Source organism: Vigna unguiculata, chromosome 7 (assembly GCF_037176805.1).
Source record: "Vigna unguiculata cultivar grain cowpea cultivar isolate G323 ecotype 2 chromosome 7, ASM3717680v1, whole genome shotgun sequence".
Classification (NCBI taxonomy): domain Eukaryota; kingdom Viridiplantae; phylum Streptophyta; class Magnoliopsida; order Fabales; family Fabaceae; genus Vigna; species Vigna unguiculata.
In genome coordinates this window covers 15,411,083-15,427,095 of record NC_140798.1, presented here as the reverse complement: position 1 = coordinate 15,427,095, position 16,013 = coordinate 15,411,083, and the positions used below count along the sequence as shown (strand labels likewise).

Here is a 16,013-nt window from a genome sequence, read left to right as displayed (position 1 = left end):
TTTTAATCATACCGAAGATGCATCTGTTATCACTTATCACAAGTCTGTGTATTTTGTTTTTGTTCTTAACTTGGACTGTCTTTTGATAAAAAAAAAATGAATAGGCAGATACTTCCTAGTTATAAAATATTTTTAAAAAAGGTATTGAAATCATAACAGGCGAAATTTGCGTCAACCTTGCAATTGATTAATTGATCAATAATTTACAGCAAAAATTATGTTTTCCATTTTTGAAATCATGCGTTCTTAAAGCAAACAGTTAGTGCCTCAACTAGGGATGTTAACGGGACAGTTAGGGTACGGGTAGTGACTTCTTCGCACTTACCTGTTGAATAAATATATGTCCCGTATCTATATCCGTCGGGTATCCATTATGTGGGTACCTACCTATTTTTTTCATATCCGCGGGTATCCACAAGTAGTCGTGGGTATTTATAAATTTATTTAAAAAAAATATTTAATCATTAATTCAAATAAAATAAAATAAAATACTTCACTATCATACATTTTAAATAAAGTTCAACTAAATTTAAATTCATATAAGTCCAAATAATTATAGAAGTAAATATAAAATGATGTTCAACACATTAAAAATTCTTTAATTAGTGTTTTGATTAACAAGTCCATTTTTTCCAATTGATTCCTGAAAAATAAACAAATAATAAACCTCAACTGGCACGTGCCAAGTATTCTTATTTTGATTCCATCATTTGACAACAAGCATACCATAAACGTCACTGTCTATATAAGGTTTGATGTATATGTCCAATTTCAAATAAAGGGAAGAGAAGAATGTCAAACGGTGTACCTGGAAGAAGACCAATACTTGAAACTGGAAGAATGGAGACAAAAGATAAGACAAGATGTGCACCTTAAAACAAATTATGTCACAATATTTTTTACATATATATATATATATATATATATATATATATATATATATATATATATGAAAATATTTTTGTGAATTAAAGTTTAGCGGATACGGGTATCCACGGGTACGGATACTATGATATCCGTATTCGCCCCGTTGACATATGGGTATCAAAAATACTTGTGTCCGTAAATAGCGGGTATCCATTTTTAATATCCATTTTCTACCCATTATGTTTTGCCACATATACCCATGAGTACGGATTTTTTGACATCTCTAATTTTAATACAAGTTCGAGAGAAGGAAAAAAAGAGGTCAAATATTGTTGTATTTAGTAAAACCGCGTTAACATGAAGCAGTCGCTGGCAAATATAAGTTATTGTTATGATTGATTGGTGCAGGACCATTCCAAGGAAAACTTATTCGAATATTCTGTCCAGATTTCAGAGATGACATATGCCTTATTACATCTTTAAAATATTTATTAATTTTTTTTACATTTCTTTTATAAAACATGATTTTATTATTTCCATCTACTTATATACCATGGTTTAATATTTTTTATCGTATATACCATGGATTTAAAATAAAATTTTCATCATATACTTTTATTTTACAATAAATACTTTAGTTTACTAATATTGATAAAGGGAAGAATTGTTATAACTAAAAGAATTAACATATATATATATATATATATATATATATATATATATATATATATAAAAGATTATAAAAGTTCAAAACTAATTAAAAAAATGAAAAATTAAACTTTGTTTACCTAGAATCAACACATTTTGACTGCCTCCTTTAGCTCCAACATTTGATTTCTTCTCACATTTACAGTGTGACACTCACACTTCTTTTTTAATGCTTTGGAATGGTTCCTTGCTTTATTTCTTTACTTTCTTCTAAATATTAAATAATTGCATTCTACTGCATACTCATTCCCTATGAAGCAGCCTTGATCAGGAAAATGTCAAACTTACATAACAATTATATCACAAAACACCAAGAAACAGCCCACAGATACTAATACCATTATTTTTCATGTGCCGTGTCGTTTAAAGCATGTTATTTAACTTCATTAACTTCATCTTCTTTTTCTAATCACAGTTAGAAATCAATAATCTTTATATATTAAACTGTCATTGTAGCATGGTAAAATAATTGGGACGGTCCTTCCATACCCATATAGACCTTTAATAAACTAACATACCCATCTCTTTCATCTAAAAGGTGGTTTAATAATTACTCAATAAATATATCTTATTCTCGGTTAAAATCAAAGGAAGGGCTTAACCCACTTTTAAAGAAGAATGCCATTAAATAAATATCTACATGGGAGGGATGGAACTTTTGTTGAGGATTGAAAAGTGTTCAAGTAAAAAAGACATTGCTCACTTTGCTGAACTGATATGATAATGAACAGCAATTTCCATTTCTCAGTGGCTTTGCGAAGTCAGAGAGGATTAAGATAAACAAATGAAAAGCAATTTTCACTACAGTTTATGATGACATTAATCATATTATTATTTATATAGGGTAGTTGCTCCTTCTCCATCACCATGTCACCACAAACAAAAACGTCACTCTCCATGCTTTGAAAAATAGCTCAAAGTTAAGACATGTAATAAAAAGCTTAAAAACATTTAAGTTCATTACTATAATAGTAAAATCACTGCCAAATCGACGTGTAATGATTAGGCTTCTAGCCACTTATCTTTTTCTTAGTGGCTTTATTATGCCGGCCAGCCTCTGGAATTGGCAATGTCATTGACAATACAATACAAAACAACACAAACTCCTATTTTTATTTTTATTTTTTCATCAAATTTTGCCTTTAAAAGTGGCACAAGCCTATTCCTCAAAGCCCCTCTTACACCTTCTCCTACCTTGTTCCACTACTTTTGTGTTTTACTACTTGTTTCTTATCCCTATCTCAGAATAATTTATTAAATTTGTTGCATTATTATTTGATCCTTGTATGATGAAAGTGGGATTCGAGCTGGTTCATGCAAATTATAATCAAAACATGATTCGTCCACACATGCATGAAACATGGGATCACTACTCAAATGCCCCAACCCCAGCAACAGAAAACCAGTGCCTAAATTTGGGGCAGAATGAAGTCTCTGAGTGGATGGAGGAACACATTGGTGACATCACCAAACACCTTGTTGAAGAGCTAACAGAAACAACTTGTGATAGCTTGTTGAAGACTTCCCATGACAACTTTGTTCCCTCACTTTTACCCAACTTCATTCTGCCCCAAAGCAACAATGTGTGTGATCAAGGGTTGAGCCTCATAACCCTTCTAATGGAGTGTGCAGTGGCAATTTCAGTTGAGAACCTGGGTGAGGCTAATAGGATGTTACTAGAGCTAACACAAGTGGCCTCACCCTACAAAGCATCATGTGGTGAAAGAGTTGTTGCTTATTTTGCCAAGGCCATGAGTTGCAGGGTGATGAATTCATGGCTTGGGGTGTGTTCACCTTTGGCTGATCACAGAAACATTAACTGGGCATTCCAAGTGTTGAACAACGTTACCCCTTTCATAAAATTTGCACACTTCACTTCGAACCAGGCAATCCTTGAGGCAGTGAACCATTGTGACAGTATTCACATCATTGACTTGGACATCATGCAAGGGCTGCAATGGCCACCTTTTTTGCACATATTAGCGACCAGAATGGAGGGTCCAGCACAGGTGAGCATGACATGCTTGGGAAGCTCAATGGAAGTCCTGGTTGAAACTGGGAAACAACTCTCCAACTTTGCAAGAAGGCTTGGGATATCATTCAAGTTCTACCCCATTGCAAGCAAGTTTGGGGAAGTAATTGATGTGTCGATGCTGCATGTAAAGCCTGGCGAGGCAGTGGCAGTGCATTGGTTGCAGCATTCACTGTACGATGCAACTGGACCTGATTGGAAAACACTGAGACTCCTTGAGGAGTTGGAGCCAAGAATCATCACCTTGGTGGAGCAAGATGTGAACCATGGAGGCTCATTCTTGGACCGTTTTGTGGGTTCCTTGCACTACTACTCCACCCTATTTGATTCTCTTGGAGCATACTTGCACTTTGATGATGCTAACAGGCACCGAGTGGAGCATGACCTTCTCTCTAGGGAAATCAACAATGTGTTGGCCATAGGAGGCCCTAAGAGGAGTGGTGAAGACAAGTTTAGGCACTGGAGAAGAGAGCTTTCTACCCACTCTTTTCTTCAGCTTCCCATGAGTGCCAATTCAATGGCTCAAGCTCACTTGATATTGAACATGTTTTCACCAGCTTATGGCTATAGCCTTTCACAACTTGATGGCACATTACGGCTTGGATGGAAGGATACAAGTTTGTACACAGCTTCTGCATGGACCTCTTCTGCATCTAACTAGCTTCCTATACCTTCTTCAAGCCCTCTTATCTCTTCATACTTTTAAACTACTACCTTCACTACCTGTAAATCTACTTTCTTTGCTTTTTCTTCCATTTTCTTCTCTCATTGCCTTGCCAATTTAACCACATCACAAAACATTACAAGTTAATCTACTTTCTTTTCTCTTTCTGTGGTCCCCAATGTTGTTTAAATTTAGACATCCACATGCGTATGCCTCTCTACTTGGATAAACAAATTAATGGCAGAAGCTGTAGAACAAAATATGAGTGGCAACAACTTTCCCAAGTTTAATTGGGTTTTCGGAACATGTGTATACACTTCATTAATATTGTTGGACCTAATCAAATTTTGTCCAACTTTTATAGGTGAAGCATGTTTTATGGAAAATGTCAGATAATCTTTAATTATTAGGTTGTTTTTATTTGCAATATGATAGGGTAGTTAATTAATTGTGAGTAGCAGTATTTTAAAAAACAGATCGGGGAAATTTGTTTGCTGAAATATTGGGTAGTTGTTAATTGCTGAGATATTGGATTTATTCCATTATTTTAGGCTAGATATTAGATAGTTAATTATATGTTGCACGACTATTTAAAAGCAAGCCTTAGTTCAATAAAATAAGGCAACAAGTTAAAGTTTATATGGTGTGTGCGTCTCGATTTTTATATTAGCATAGCAAGTTTGTGTCTCGTCCCTTCATGTGCGTCAGTTTTTGGGTGTAGTGGTGTTTGGGTGCTCTCAATAGAAATTGGGCCAGTTTAAGAGGAAGGGTGACTAGAAGAAACCTAGAAGGTGAGTTCTAGCTTAAGTAACTTTAAAGAAGTAATGACACAAATTTGACAACATTTATTTACTAATCTCAAAGTAATTTTTACAATGTGATAGCCTCTACTTATGATTCAAGAAACCCTAGAGGTGTCTTCAGAAAAGGGGAGCAAAACCCTAATTAATCTACTTTGGGGACCAAGGGAGAGTCATGTGCCAAAGGTGACTTGCCAAGTGACAAGAGCATGCGTCTCATGCACCAAAGGCACAAATGACCAACACACCCTCACCCTTGGAGAGCACGTTAGGCACACAAAATGGGTCGACTATAAGTCAACCTTAAAGGTCTCCTTTAGTGCATAACCCTAAGCCAAAAACACTATACTACTACCTGAGGTCCAAATACAAGGTCCAAAGAAAATCATATATTACTTGGCGTGTAATATAAGGCTCAAAAGAATCCTACTCTACTAATTACAATAACTCATTGGCCCAAGATAATAAGAGCTTGGCCCACCTATTTCAGATGAAGCCTGCTCTTCTTATATGCGCATGATCATGGCTCTTGTGGTTGGTTCCCTAGGGGTTTGCCATCAACACTGGTGGGCTTCACTAGAAAATGTGATACTCCTCGCTAATAGAAAATGGGTTATGAGATTGTAGTTCGTTGAAAATGTGTTATGAGATTGGGATTGATAGGAAGTAGGTTACATGATTATAATAGTTACAAAACGGGCTAATACAATTAACGTAAAATGAAGACATGATGTTTTGTAATGTGATTGTTTTGGTAAGGTAAATCAGAATATCTTATTATTGGTATTGTGTTTTAAAATGAAACTGGTTTTTTTTATCAACAATAAAGAATCAATACAATATAAGAAGCATTTGGGGTTGTTCTAATCCTTTTATATAGTTATGAGTATACATGTTACGTTTACAAAATATATACATTTCATGTGTAACTTTACGCGAAATATAACAAAAAATAACAAATACTAGTTTAATCAAAACAAACTTCACCAAATCATATAAAACATAAGTTTCATAAAAATATTCATTGATCCTTTGATAAAAGAAATTAAATTATATTTGTTTGATTTGTGATGTTTACCTCAATAATTCTATATCATGAAATTGCCTGTCTTCCATTTTTCAAGCATCAATCACGAAGCTTGTTTTGTCTCAGCAACATCGTGTCGAGGTCCCCAAGAAACTTTGTTTTGTTACAAAAGAGACATGTTCTTCATACACAGAAACTGTTGGACTCGATAGTCTTAATATCTTGCAACATATTTATAAAGTGTCAATGATGAATTCATATTTATGCCCTCATTTAATGTTTAATTCTGGGTATTTAATTAAATTTTTGTGCTTAAAAGAATATCTTAATTGACAATTCTGATAATTGTGTTTATTGAACTTGTGCGATAAAAATGTCTTAAAAAGTTATTTTGGTTGCATAAAATATTCTTGAATATTCTAACATTTTTTGATGCAGCTGAAGTTAAATTTTGTTCATTAAAAGTGTGAAATTGAATTGTTCAGAGTTACAAAATCAAGCCAAAATTACGCCATGTCATCAATCCACCACTTTCAAATTTGGCCAACCATATCTTGTCACGTGTCAACCTCTTAATGACATTCAAAGATGGTCAAAGTTTGGTCAAAGCTAGTCAAAGTTGGTCAAATAAAAAGAGGTTAAGATACAATTATTGATATATTGGGATTTCTCTACAAATTTAGACTACAAAAGCGCAAGGGCTGAATTAGAATTTTGGGCAAGATTTAGTTGTTGCTAATTATTTATATATTTTTAGATAATTAATCAGACAATATCAACCAAGAATATCTTCCTGATTTTTTTAAAACTAATAAATCTATTAATTATTTGGAAGATATTGCACCAGCAGATAAAACGATTATATCTCTCCAAATATTTTTAAATATTCATAATCATTATAAAGATAAATAATGTTTATCCTTATCTTTATTTTAGAAGGTGTACCACACCTAGCCGGCCTCGCTAACACGTCAGCACGTATCATCCTTCACCGTCATATATATATATATATATATATATATATATATATATATATATATATATATATATATATATATATATATATATATATATATATATATATATATATATATATCGGCAAAGGTTGGATGGACTAGTGTACCACACCTAGCCGGTCCAACCAAATAATAATAATAAACGAACACCATATATACACGAAGCAAATAAAGTAACCGGCCTAAGCCGATAGAAGAATAATAGCGGCCTAAGCCGCTAAAAGAGTAGCCGGTCTAGACCGACCACTCTAGAAAACTTAACAAAATCAAAGCACTTCTAAGATTCATCAAGCCCATAATAATCAAGCTAAGTGCCTAGGCTAAGGCCCAAGCCCACCTACAACCCAAACAAGGGCCTAGTCCATGACGTGGCCAGACATAATTAATAATCTATAAATATGCATGGACCCCACGAATTAAAGGTACACATTCATTACTTCCTTAATCACCAGATTTGACTTTCTTAGAGATTTTTCTGACTTGAGCTTCGGAGTCCCTTCTACAGGTAACCCCTCTCGGGTCCAAACCGATCACACCGAGATACCCATGAGCGACATGTATCAACCAGGAAGAAGCCTACCGAGGAGATGGCGGACCAGAGTAAGGTAATACTTGTGTCTAACATATATTTTTTGTTCTTTGCAAGAACAATTGGCGCCCACCGTGGGGCACGAGATAATACCTTACAACCCATTTTCTCCGAAAATGGTTTCTACCCGCAGCAGAGCAGGAGTTAACAAATAAGTTGAAGCAGGCCCCTCAGGACCTGCTAACATCAGCCTGGATCTGGCCGCCATCCTAGACGGTCAAGCTAAGATGCAACAGGAGCTGGCTGACTTGAAAAAGCGCAGTGCAGATGAGATGGAGGCACTGCGACAGGAGAACTCTCGCCTAAGGCGAAAGATTGAGGCCAATCCCACTCAAAAGGGAAAGGCCAAGGAAACGTCTGATGTCGTAGGGTCCCCAGCTTTCCAGCCTACTGAAGAAGAAAGTGAGTATAATCCTACCCTGCACACCTTCACCACCACCCAACAAACTCCTATCCTCTCAACCCATCTGATGAGTTCAAATTTTTGCCCTCATTTAATATTTAAATTTGGGGATTTAATTGAATTTTCTGTGCTTAAAGATTGATTTAATTAGGATTTGTGATTATTGGATTTATTGAGTTTGGTAAAAATGGCGAAAAAATTGATTTTAGTTGCATAAAATATTATTGGATATTCTAACATTTGTTAATGCAGCTAGAATTTATTTTTGGTCATTAATAGTATGGATTTGAAATATTCAAAGTTACAAAATAAGTCCAAAATCAGGTAATTCTGGAAAAGAATAAATCAGAAGCTAAATGCACCCCCATATTTTATTTGCACACTCCTTGTAAAGTGGACCACCAAAAAACCCTGTTCTGCACCCCCAGTTTTCACTAAGTTGCACCCTTCTTACCACTTAAACTACACTCAACCAGATCACGCCATGTGGCAATCCTCAACTTTTAAAATTGGCCAACCAGAACAAGCCACGTGGCAACAATCCTTGCACCAACATTGTGAAAATGGACAATCCAACTGGTCAATTGGTCAATTGGTCAAAGTCAGTAGTCAAATTCTGGTCAATATTGTGAAAATGATTAAACAAGAGGGGTAGAATTGGAAATTGGACAGAAATTAAGTTGCTAATTAATTAAATAAAAATAAAATATTTTATCAACCGACAGATAAAGCCCAAAGTCTAGTTGAAGCCTATATAAAGAGACTTAAGGGAGTAGAAGCAGGGGAACTTACAACTTAGAACTCTCTGGATTTGGCAGACACCGTCATCCATCACATCTCTCATTCTCTCTTTTCTTTTATTTCCTTTCCTTCATCATATATTATCATGTATTCCATCAAAGCCATGGAGGGCTAAGCTTTAAGGGTTGATTCCACTGTAATTTCTTAACTGGATTCTGAGGTTAGATGAATTTATGTGTTTGTTATTTTGATTATTGTTGTGGTTTTTGTTTATCTATGTCCTTTGCTTCTTAATCGAATAGAAAATAATGATTTTAAATCTACATGCATGCTAATCATATGAGTTAAAAGGTTTTTTAAATTAAATTGAGACTTTACTTTGATTTTATTTAGAAACTTTCATTTGATTAAATAAGTTTTTGCCAATAATTGAGACTCTACTTTGATTAAAGGTAATTACTTTAACTAAAATTAGTCAAGACTTTACTTTGATTAATTAAGTTTTCTATTTGGTGAAGAAACAAAGGAATAAACATGATTAGGCATAGTAAAATTTAATTGAGACTGTACTTTGATTGAATTTACTATGGATAATCTAAAAATTCTCACTTTTAATTGAGACTGTACTTTGATTAAAAGTGAGAATGCCAACAAATGAATTGAGTCTTTACATTGATTGATTTGTAAATCAACAACAATAATTAATTTAACAATAATCTCTAGATAACCAATGAAGAATCTTATTTAGAAAAAGCAGTGGAATTGACCTATTTATTATTATTGTGTTTACGATCTTTTATTTGCATGTCATTCATTCTTTGCGTATCAAAATCCCCTATTTTAATTGCATTTTTAAGAATCAAATATTTGAGATCAATTCCGTATTCGTTGTGAGACGACTCAGGGTTATCTTAACCCTAACTATTTTGTTCACTACTAACTTGGCAATACTGAAGTTGCTAAAGTTAAGTAGTTGTAATTTGATCGCCTAATGACAACGATATCAAATTTGGCGCCGTTGCCGGGGAACAGTTAGTATTTCTTATATTTTGATTTTGTTTTGATTTTGTTTTATTTTTTTTTTATCTATTTATTTTTATTTTTTATTTTTTTACGCATATATGTTTAATAGAGTTTGTTATTTTGTAGTCTTTAGTTTTCTTTTAATATATTCCAAGCAAAGTTCTATTTTTGTTTTGATTAAGAATTTCTTTTAAGAAATTTTTTGAGACTAGTTTGGAAAACTCTGTCTAGGAAAGACTTGGTATTTAAGTTGTCCACTATGACACACCTCTCTTTCCTGGGAGTAGACCCAACGACATCTTAACTTATTTGTTTCTTGAAATCTTTCTCCAAAACAAGAATAGGAAGAAAAAAACACACAGGGAAACACTTTTAGGTGGATTGCATAGTGCATGACTCGGGCCAATCCGGGTCAATTTTATCAACTTGATTCAGAACTTGAAGGAACTTGCGTAAATCACGCAGGAGACTTGAACTCAGGTGTTCTACTGAAAGAGCACCGTCATCATCTGAACCTACCACTGAAAGTGTACCACTAGAATCACCTCCAGTGATTAACATATCTTCTGATCCATCACCTGAACCAGAAATTCAAGAAGATAGAATGGAAGAAAGAACAATAAGAGAGTTGGCTTCACCGGATGCAGCAATTACACAAAACATGTGCATCCAATATCTAGATGGAGAATGTGAGCTTAAGTTTGGGTTAATCCATCTTTTACCTAAATTCCATGGATTAGCAGGAGAAGACCCGTACCATCATTTGAAGGAATTTCATGTTGTTTGTTCATCCATGAGACCTACAACAATGACAGAGGAACATATTAAGCTTAAAGCTTTTCCATTCTCATTGCAAGATGCCGCTAAGAATTGGTTATACTGCCTTCCACCAGGATCTATCAATACTTGGGAGACTCTGAAAAGATTATTTTTGGAAAAGTTTTTTCCAGCATCTAGAGTTGCTGCTATTCGCAAAGATATTTATGGGATAAGGCAACATGAAAGAGAAAATCTTCACGAGTATTGGGAAAGATTCAAAAAGTTATGTGCTTCCTGTCCTCATCACCAAATAAACGAGCATCTCCTCATTCAATACTTTTATGAGGGATTGAGTATCATGGATAGACAAATGATAAATGTTGTAAGTGGAGGGTCATTGGTGGACAAAACGCCAACAAATGCAAGACAATTGATTGAAAATATGGCATCGAACCATCAACAATTTTCCACCAGGAGTAATTCTATAACTCTATTGAAGGGAACCCGTGGAGTAGAAGCTTCATATGTTGCAGATCACAAGAAAATAGAAGGGAAGTTGGATGACTTAGCGGCCATGGTAAGGACCTTGACAGACTTACAAAAAAAGCCTATCCCTTCTACCTTATGTGGAATTTGTGCTTCTACTAATCATCCTACAGAGGCTTGTTCTATGTTAAAAGAGACAGGGACGCTAGACAGTGAACAACCTCAAGCATATGCTGCAAACATTTATGGCAATAATAGACCACCTCGGCAACAATACAACCATGATTTGTCCTCCAACAAGTACAACCCAGATTGCAAGGAATATCTTAGCCACAAATGGGGAAATCAATAGTCTCAACACCATCAAGTCTATGTTCCACCTCAACAGAGGCAACAACCACAACCAGTTGCAACCTCTGGTGATTCAAACATGGAAGCAATGATGAAAATGATGGCTGACATGATGAAGGGACAAATCAATGAGTTGAAACAGATGATGGAAGCAACCAATCAAAATTTACAGAACCAGATTGGACAAATGGCAAATGAGTTAAATCAGATGAAGTCTCAACAAGGCTCAAGCAATTTGCCTGCACAAACTGTAATCAACCCACGAAATGTAAGTGCTATTACTTTAAGATCGGGTAAGCAAGTACAAGGCCTTGGGGATGCCTAAGAAGATGAAGATAAGGACAATGAAGTTGTACCTGATAATGAAAGTGGAAGATCAGATGAAGCAACACAAGCAACATCTGAAATGCCTGCATCTGGAACATTTCAACGATGTATGATGAGTATCTTTACAGATTTGTTGGAGCATTGTATTGAGGTTTTTATGGATGATTTTAGTGTATATGGTTCATCTTTTGATCACTGCTTGTCTAATCTTGCTAGAGTCTTGGAGAGATGTGAAGAAACTAACCTTGTTTTAAATTTCAAAAAATGTCATTTTATGGTGGAACAAGGTATAGTTTTAGGTCACGTTGTTTCCAAGAATGGTATATCTGTAGATCCTGCTAAAATTGATATTATTTCACAATTGCCTTACCCCTCTTCTGTGAAAGAGGTTCGATCTTTTCTTGGACATGCAGGATTTTACAGGAGATTTATCAAGGACTTCGGCAAGATAGCCAACCCTCTCTCCAACTTGTTGCAAAAGGATGTAGTATTTGACTTTGGAGAGAGGTGCAAAGATGCGTTTGATACATTGAAAAAGGCGCTTACCACCACTCCTATCATCCAGCCACCTGACTGGACATTACCATTCGAGTTGATGTGTGATGCATCAAACTTTGCAGTAGGAGCGGTGCTTGCACAAAAAGATGAGAAGCTATCACATGTGATATATTATGCTTCCAGAACGTTGGACACAGCGCAGGCTAACTACACCACGACTGAGAAGGAATTATTTGCTGTTGTGTTTGCCTTGGACAAATTCAGACCGTATATACTTGGTTCCAAGGTAATTGTTTATGCTGATCATGCAGCATTAAAATTCCTTCTGAAGAAAGCAGATTCGAAACCAAGGTTGATCAGATGGATGCTACTGGTCCAAGAGTTTAACATTGAGATTCTAGACAGAAGTGGAGCCCATAACTTAGTAGCCAACCATCTTAGCAGGATTGAAAATGGAGAAGATAATATTCCTATTCACGATGACTTTCTTGATGAAGTCCTCCTAGCATTGACTACTGTGAAAGGTATGTTTCCTGAACCTTGGTTTGCTGACACTGTTAACTATTTGGTTGTTTCTACTATTCCTTCTTCCTTTTCCAAATATGAGAGAACCAAGCTAAAAAGTGAGGCAAAGTACTATATCTGAGAAGACCCAATCTTATGGCGCATTGGTAGTGACCAAGTCATAAGGAGGTGTGTTCCAGATATCGAGATACCTCATGTGCTTGAGTTCTGTCATTCGTCTCCTTTTGGTGGACATTATGGCACACAAAGAACAGGTAGGAAAGTGTTGGATTGTGGATTATATTGGCATACTATCTTTAAAGATGCACAGAGGGTATATGAAAATTGTGAGCAGTGCCAAAGGGCAGCCAGATCCATTACAAGAAGGGATGAAATGCCTCAACAACCCATGCTATATTGTGAGGTATTTGATATTTGGGGTATTGATTTTATGGGTCCTTTTCCTCCTTCTTTTGGGTTTTCTTATATTTTGCTTGTTGTAGACTATGTCTCCAAATGGGTGGAAGCCATAACTACAAGGACTAATGATTCTCGAGTTGTTATGGGTTTTGTCAGGTCTAACATTTTCTGTAGGTTTGGGATACCACGAGCCATCATCAGTGACAAGGGGACTCATTTTTGTAATAAGCTACTTGAGAACATGTTGAAGAAGTATGGGGTGACACATCGCATTGCTACACCATATCACCCCCAAACTAATGGGCAAGCAAAGATCTCTAACAGGGAGATTAAAAAGATATTAGAGAAATTAGTGAAGCCTAGTCGAAAGGATTGGGCCACAAGATTGGATGATGCACTTTGGGCACATAGGACAGCCTACAAAGCACCTATAGGTATGTCGCCTTTCAGGGTGGTTTTTGGAAAGGCTTGTCATCTACCTGTGGAGATTGAACATCGGGCCTATTGGGCCGTGAAAGCATGCAACTTGGATTTGGAAGAAGCAGGAAATGAGCGAAAACTTCAGTTGCAAGAACTAGAGGAGATCAGGCTTGCAACCTATGTGTAACATCCCTGAGGGATATTACTAATTTTAATAAATAAAATTCGAAATAAAATAAATATCACATTTAATATAAACTATTTCCTAAAAACGCGGGAAATTTAAAACCATAATTAATACCACACATAATCTGAATGTACCATAGCATTATTTACAAATGATATTAAAATTAACATAGGAAATATTTACATAAAAAACAAAACAGTAAAGTTTCTTTCAAAATCCCAAGTGGCCCATGCTCACCGTCTCTACGCAGCTCCTGGCTCACATGTCACATCATCTGCTCCCGGATAACAAATTATCCGATCATCGCCATACACACACAGATAGGGTGAGCTATGCACAATAAAACATAAACAGACATATGTGAAATAAATATGCTTCCCCACCCAAAATAATATAAGTACGAACTCATAATTTCCAAATCACCCAACCAAGACCTCATAGTCCTTCATGAGTCATATGCATGAACTAGGTTTTGGGACTTCCCTGTGCTCCCACGAAACTAACTCATTCGTGGTCCAACCCTATGAGCCCATCCCGCTCATAGTCCTGCCCTACAGACTCCACGCCTGTAGTATAAACATCCAAGTCTCACACTTGGACCCCGGCACGCACGCAATCACCATACTATGGACTCCTCGCCCGATAGTAGCCGACAGGAACATCACAGTTTCTTGCCCATCGTGCGCCCGACACATGCAATCACCATACTAAGGACTCCTCGCCCATTAGTAGCCGACGGGAACTCAACCAGTTCCATGTCCATCATGTGTCCAACCTCCGAGCACATCCCAGACCCCTATTGGACTTAGTCCATCAAGCCCAAACATCACACCACATGCATATACAATCGATCCTTATGGTAAACAACCAAAACACACTCACAAGCACATAGAAACACAATAGTTCACATAAACTCGCTTAGGCTAGGGACCCCTCGCCCAAGCTAAACCCTCTGCTTCGCTTAGGCTAGTTCGCGTCGCCTGAGCGAGCTTAAAACAACCACAAACACACGTTATCTCGCTTAGGCGAGATTCCCTCGCCTGGGCGAGCTGCACCATCGCTCAAGGTAATACCAACACCTCGCCTAAACGAGGAGCCACTTAAATAACATCATTTCACATCGTGACCTCGTGCAGGCGAATGTCTCTCGCCTAGGCGAGATGGGGTCGCTCAAAACACTAATACTTCTCGCCTGGGCGAGATATCGCGCTCAAAAGCGCCCAAGTTTCCTCACAACCTCGCTTAGGCGATCTGTCCCTCGCCTGAGCGAGACTAAGTCGCTCAACACCAAACCAAGGTCACCTGGGTGAGCAGCGCAACCCAAACCAGACGTGAGGTTCTACAACTCTCGCCTGGACGAGATAGACTCACTTGGGCGAGACTTGTAGAGTTCCCTCACTGTCACACATGCACCATACCAAAATAGTGTTAATTCATGCCCAAAAATATACCACCTAACTTGCAATCGATACTAATCTAATGGTAATGGCAATAACACCCAAAACCACCCTTTCCAATCCCAAATACAATCAGAAATAATCAAGATTATCAAAACCCTTATCCCGCAACCTATTACACATACTTAATCATGCTTCCAACCCCAAATAACTCCAATTCACAACCACAACGCAATAAAGTATGAATTTTACCAATCAAATAGAAATCAAAGGAGACACCAATGACTCTAAATCACAACACTTAGCAGTTTATTTACATACTCAAAATACAGCTCCCCTAACCTGAAAGTTTGATTGGACTTGGAAGAAAAATGGGATTTTCCTTGGTTTGCCTATGACGTGCCATAGTCTCTCTTAATTCAGCCCCTTTTTCGCCCCCAAACCTCACCTCTCAACCTCAATTTCGTGCTCTCTCTGCAGCAGCTCACCACAATTGCCAAAACCCTCCCTTTTTCTTAGACTTTGGCTTTTATAGGTGCCTTTCAAGTAGGTTTTAAAAATAAAACGGGATTGGGCTTAAGTTGCGCTCTACTTGGGAAGGACCATACATTGTTACATAAGTCTTCCCTTATGGAGTAGTGGAGATCAAGGAAGAATCCTCAGCAAGAAATTTTAAAGTTAATGGGCATCGTCTTCGGATATTCAATGAAAATCAAGATATGCTGAATAAGACGATGGATGGGATGAACTTGACTTCTCACAAGTAAGCGGCCTGGGTCGAACACCCTTAACTT

The 16,013-nt window shown here is 36.7% G+C and overlaps 1 pseudogene; it reads left to right on the top strand.

Moving 5' to 3' along the window:
- Positions 1-2,543: 2,543 nt before the first annotated feature.
- Positions 2,544-4,445, top strand: LOC114192184 (scarecrow-like protein 23 pseudogene; annotated as a pseudogene).
- Positions 4,446-16,013: the final 11,568 nt, after the last annotated feature.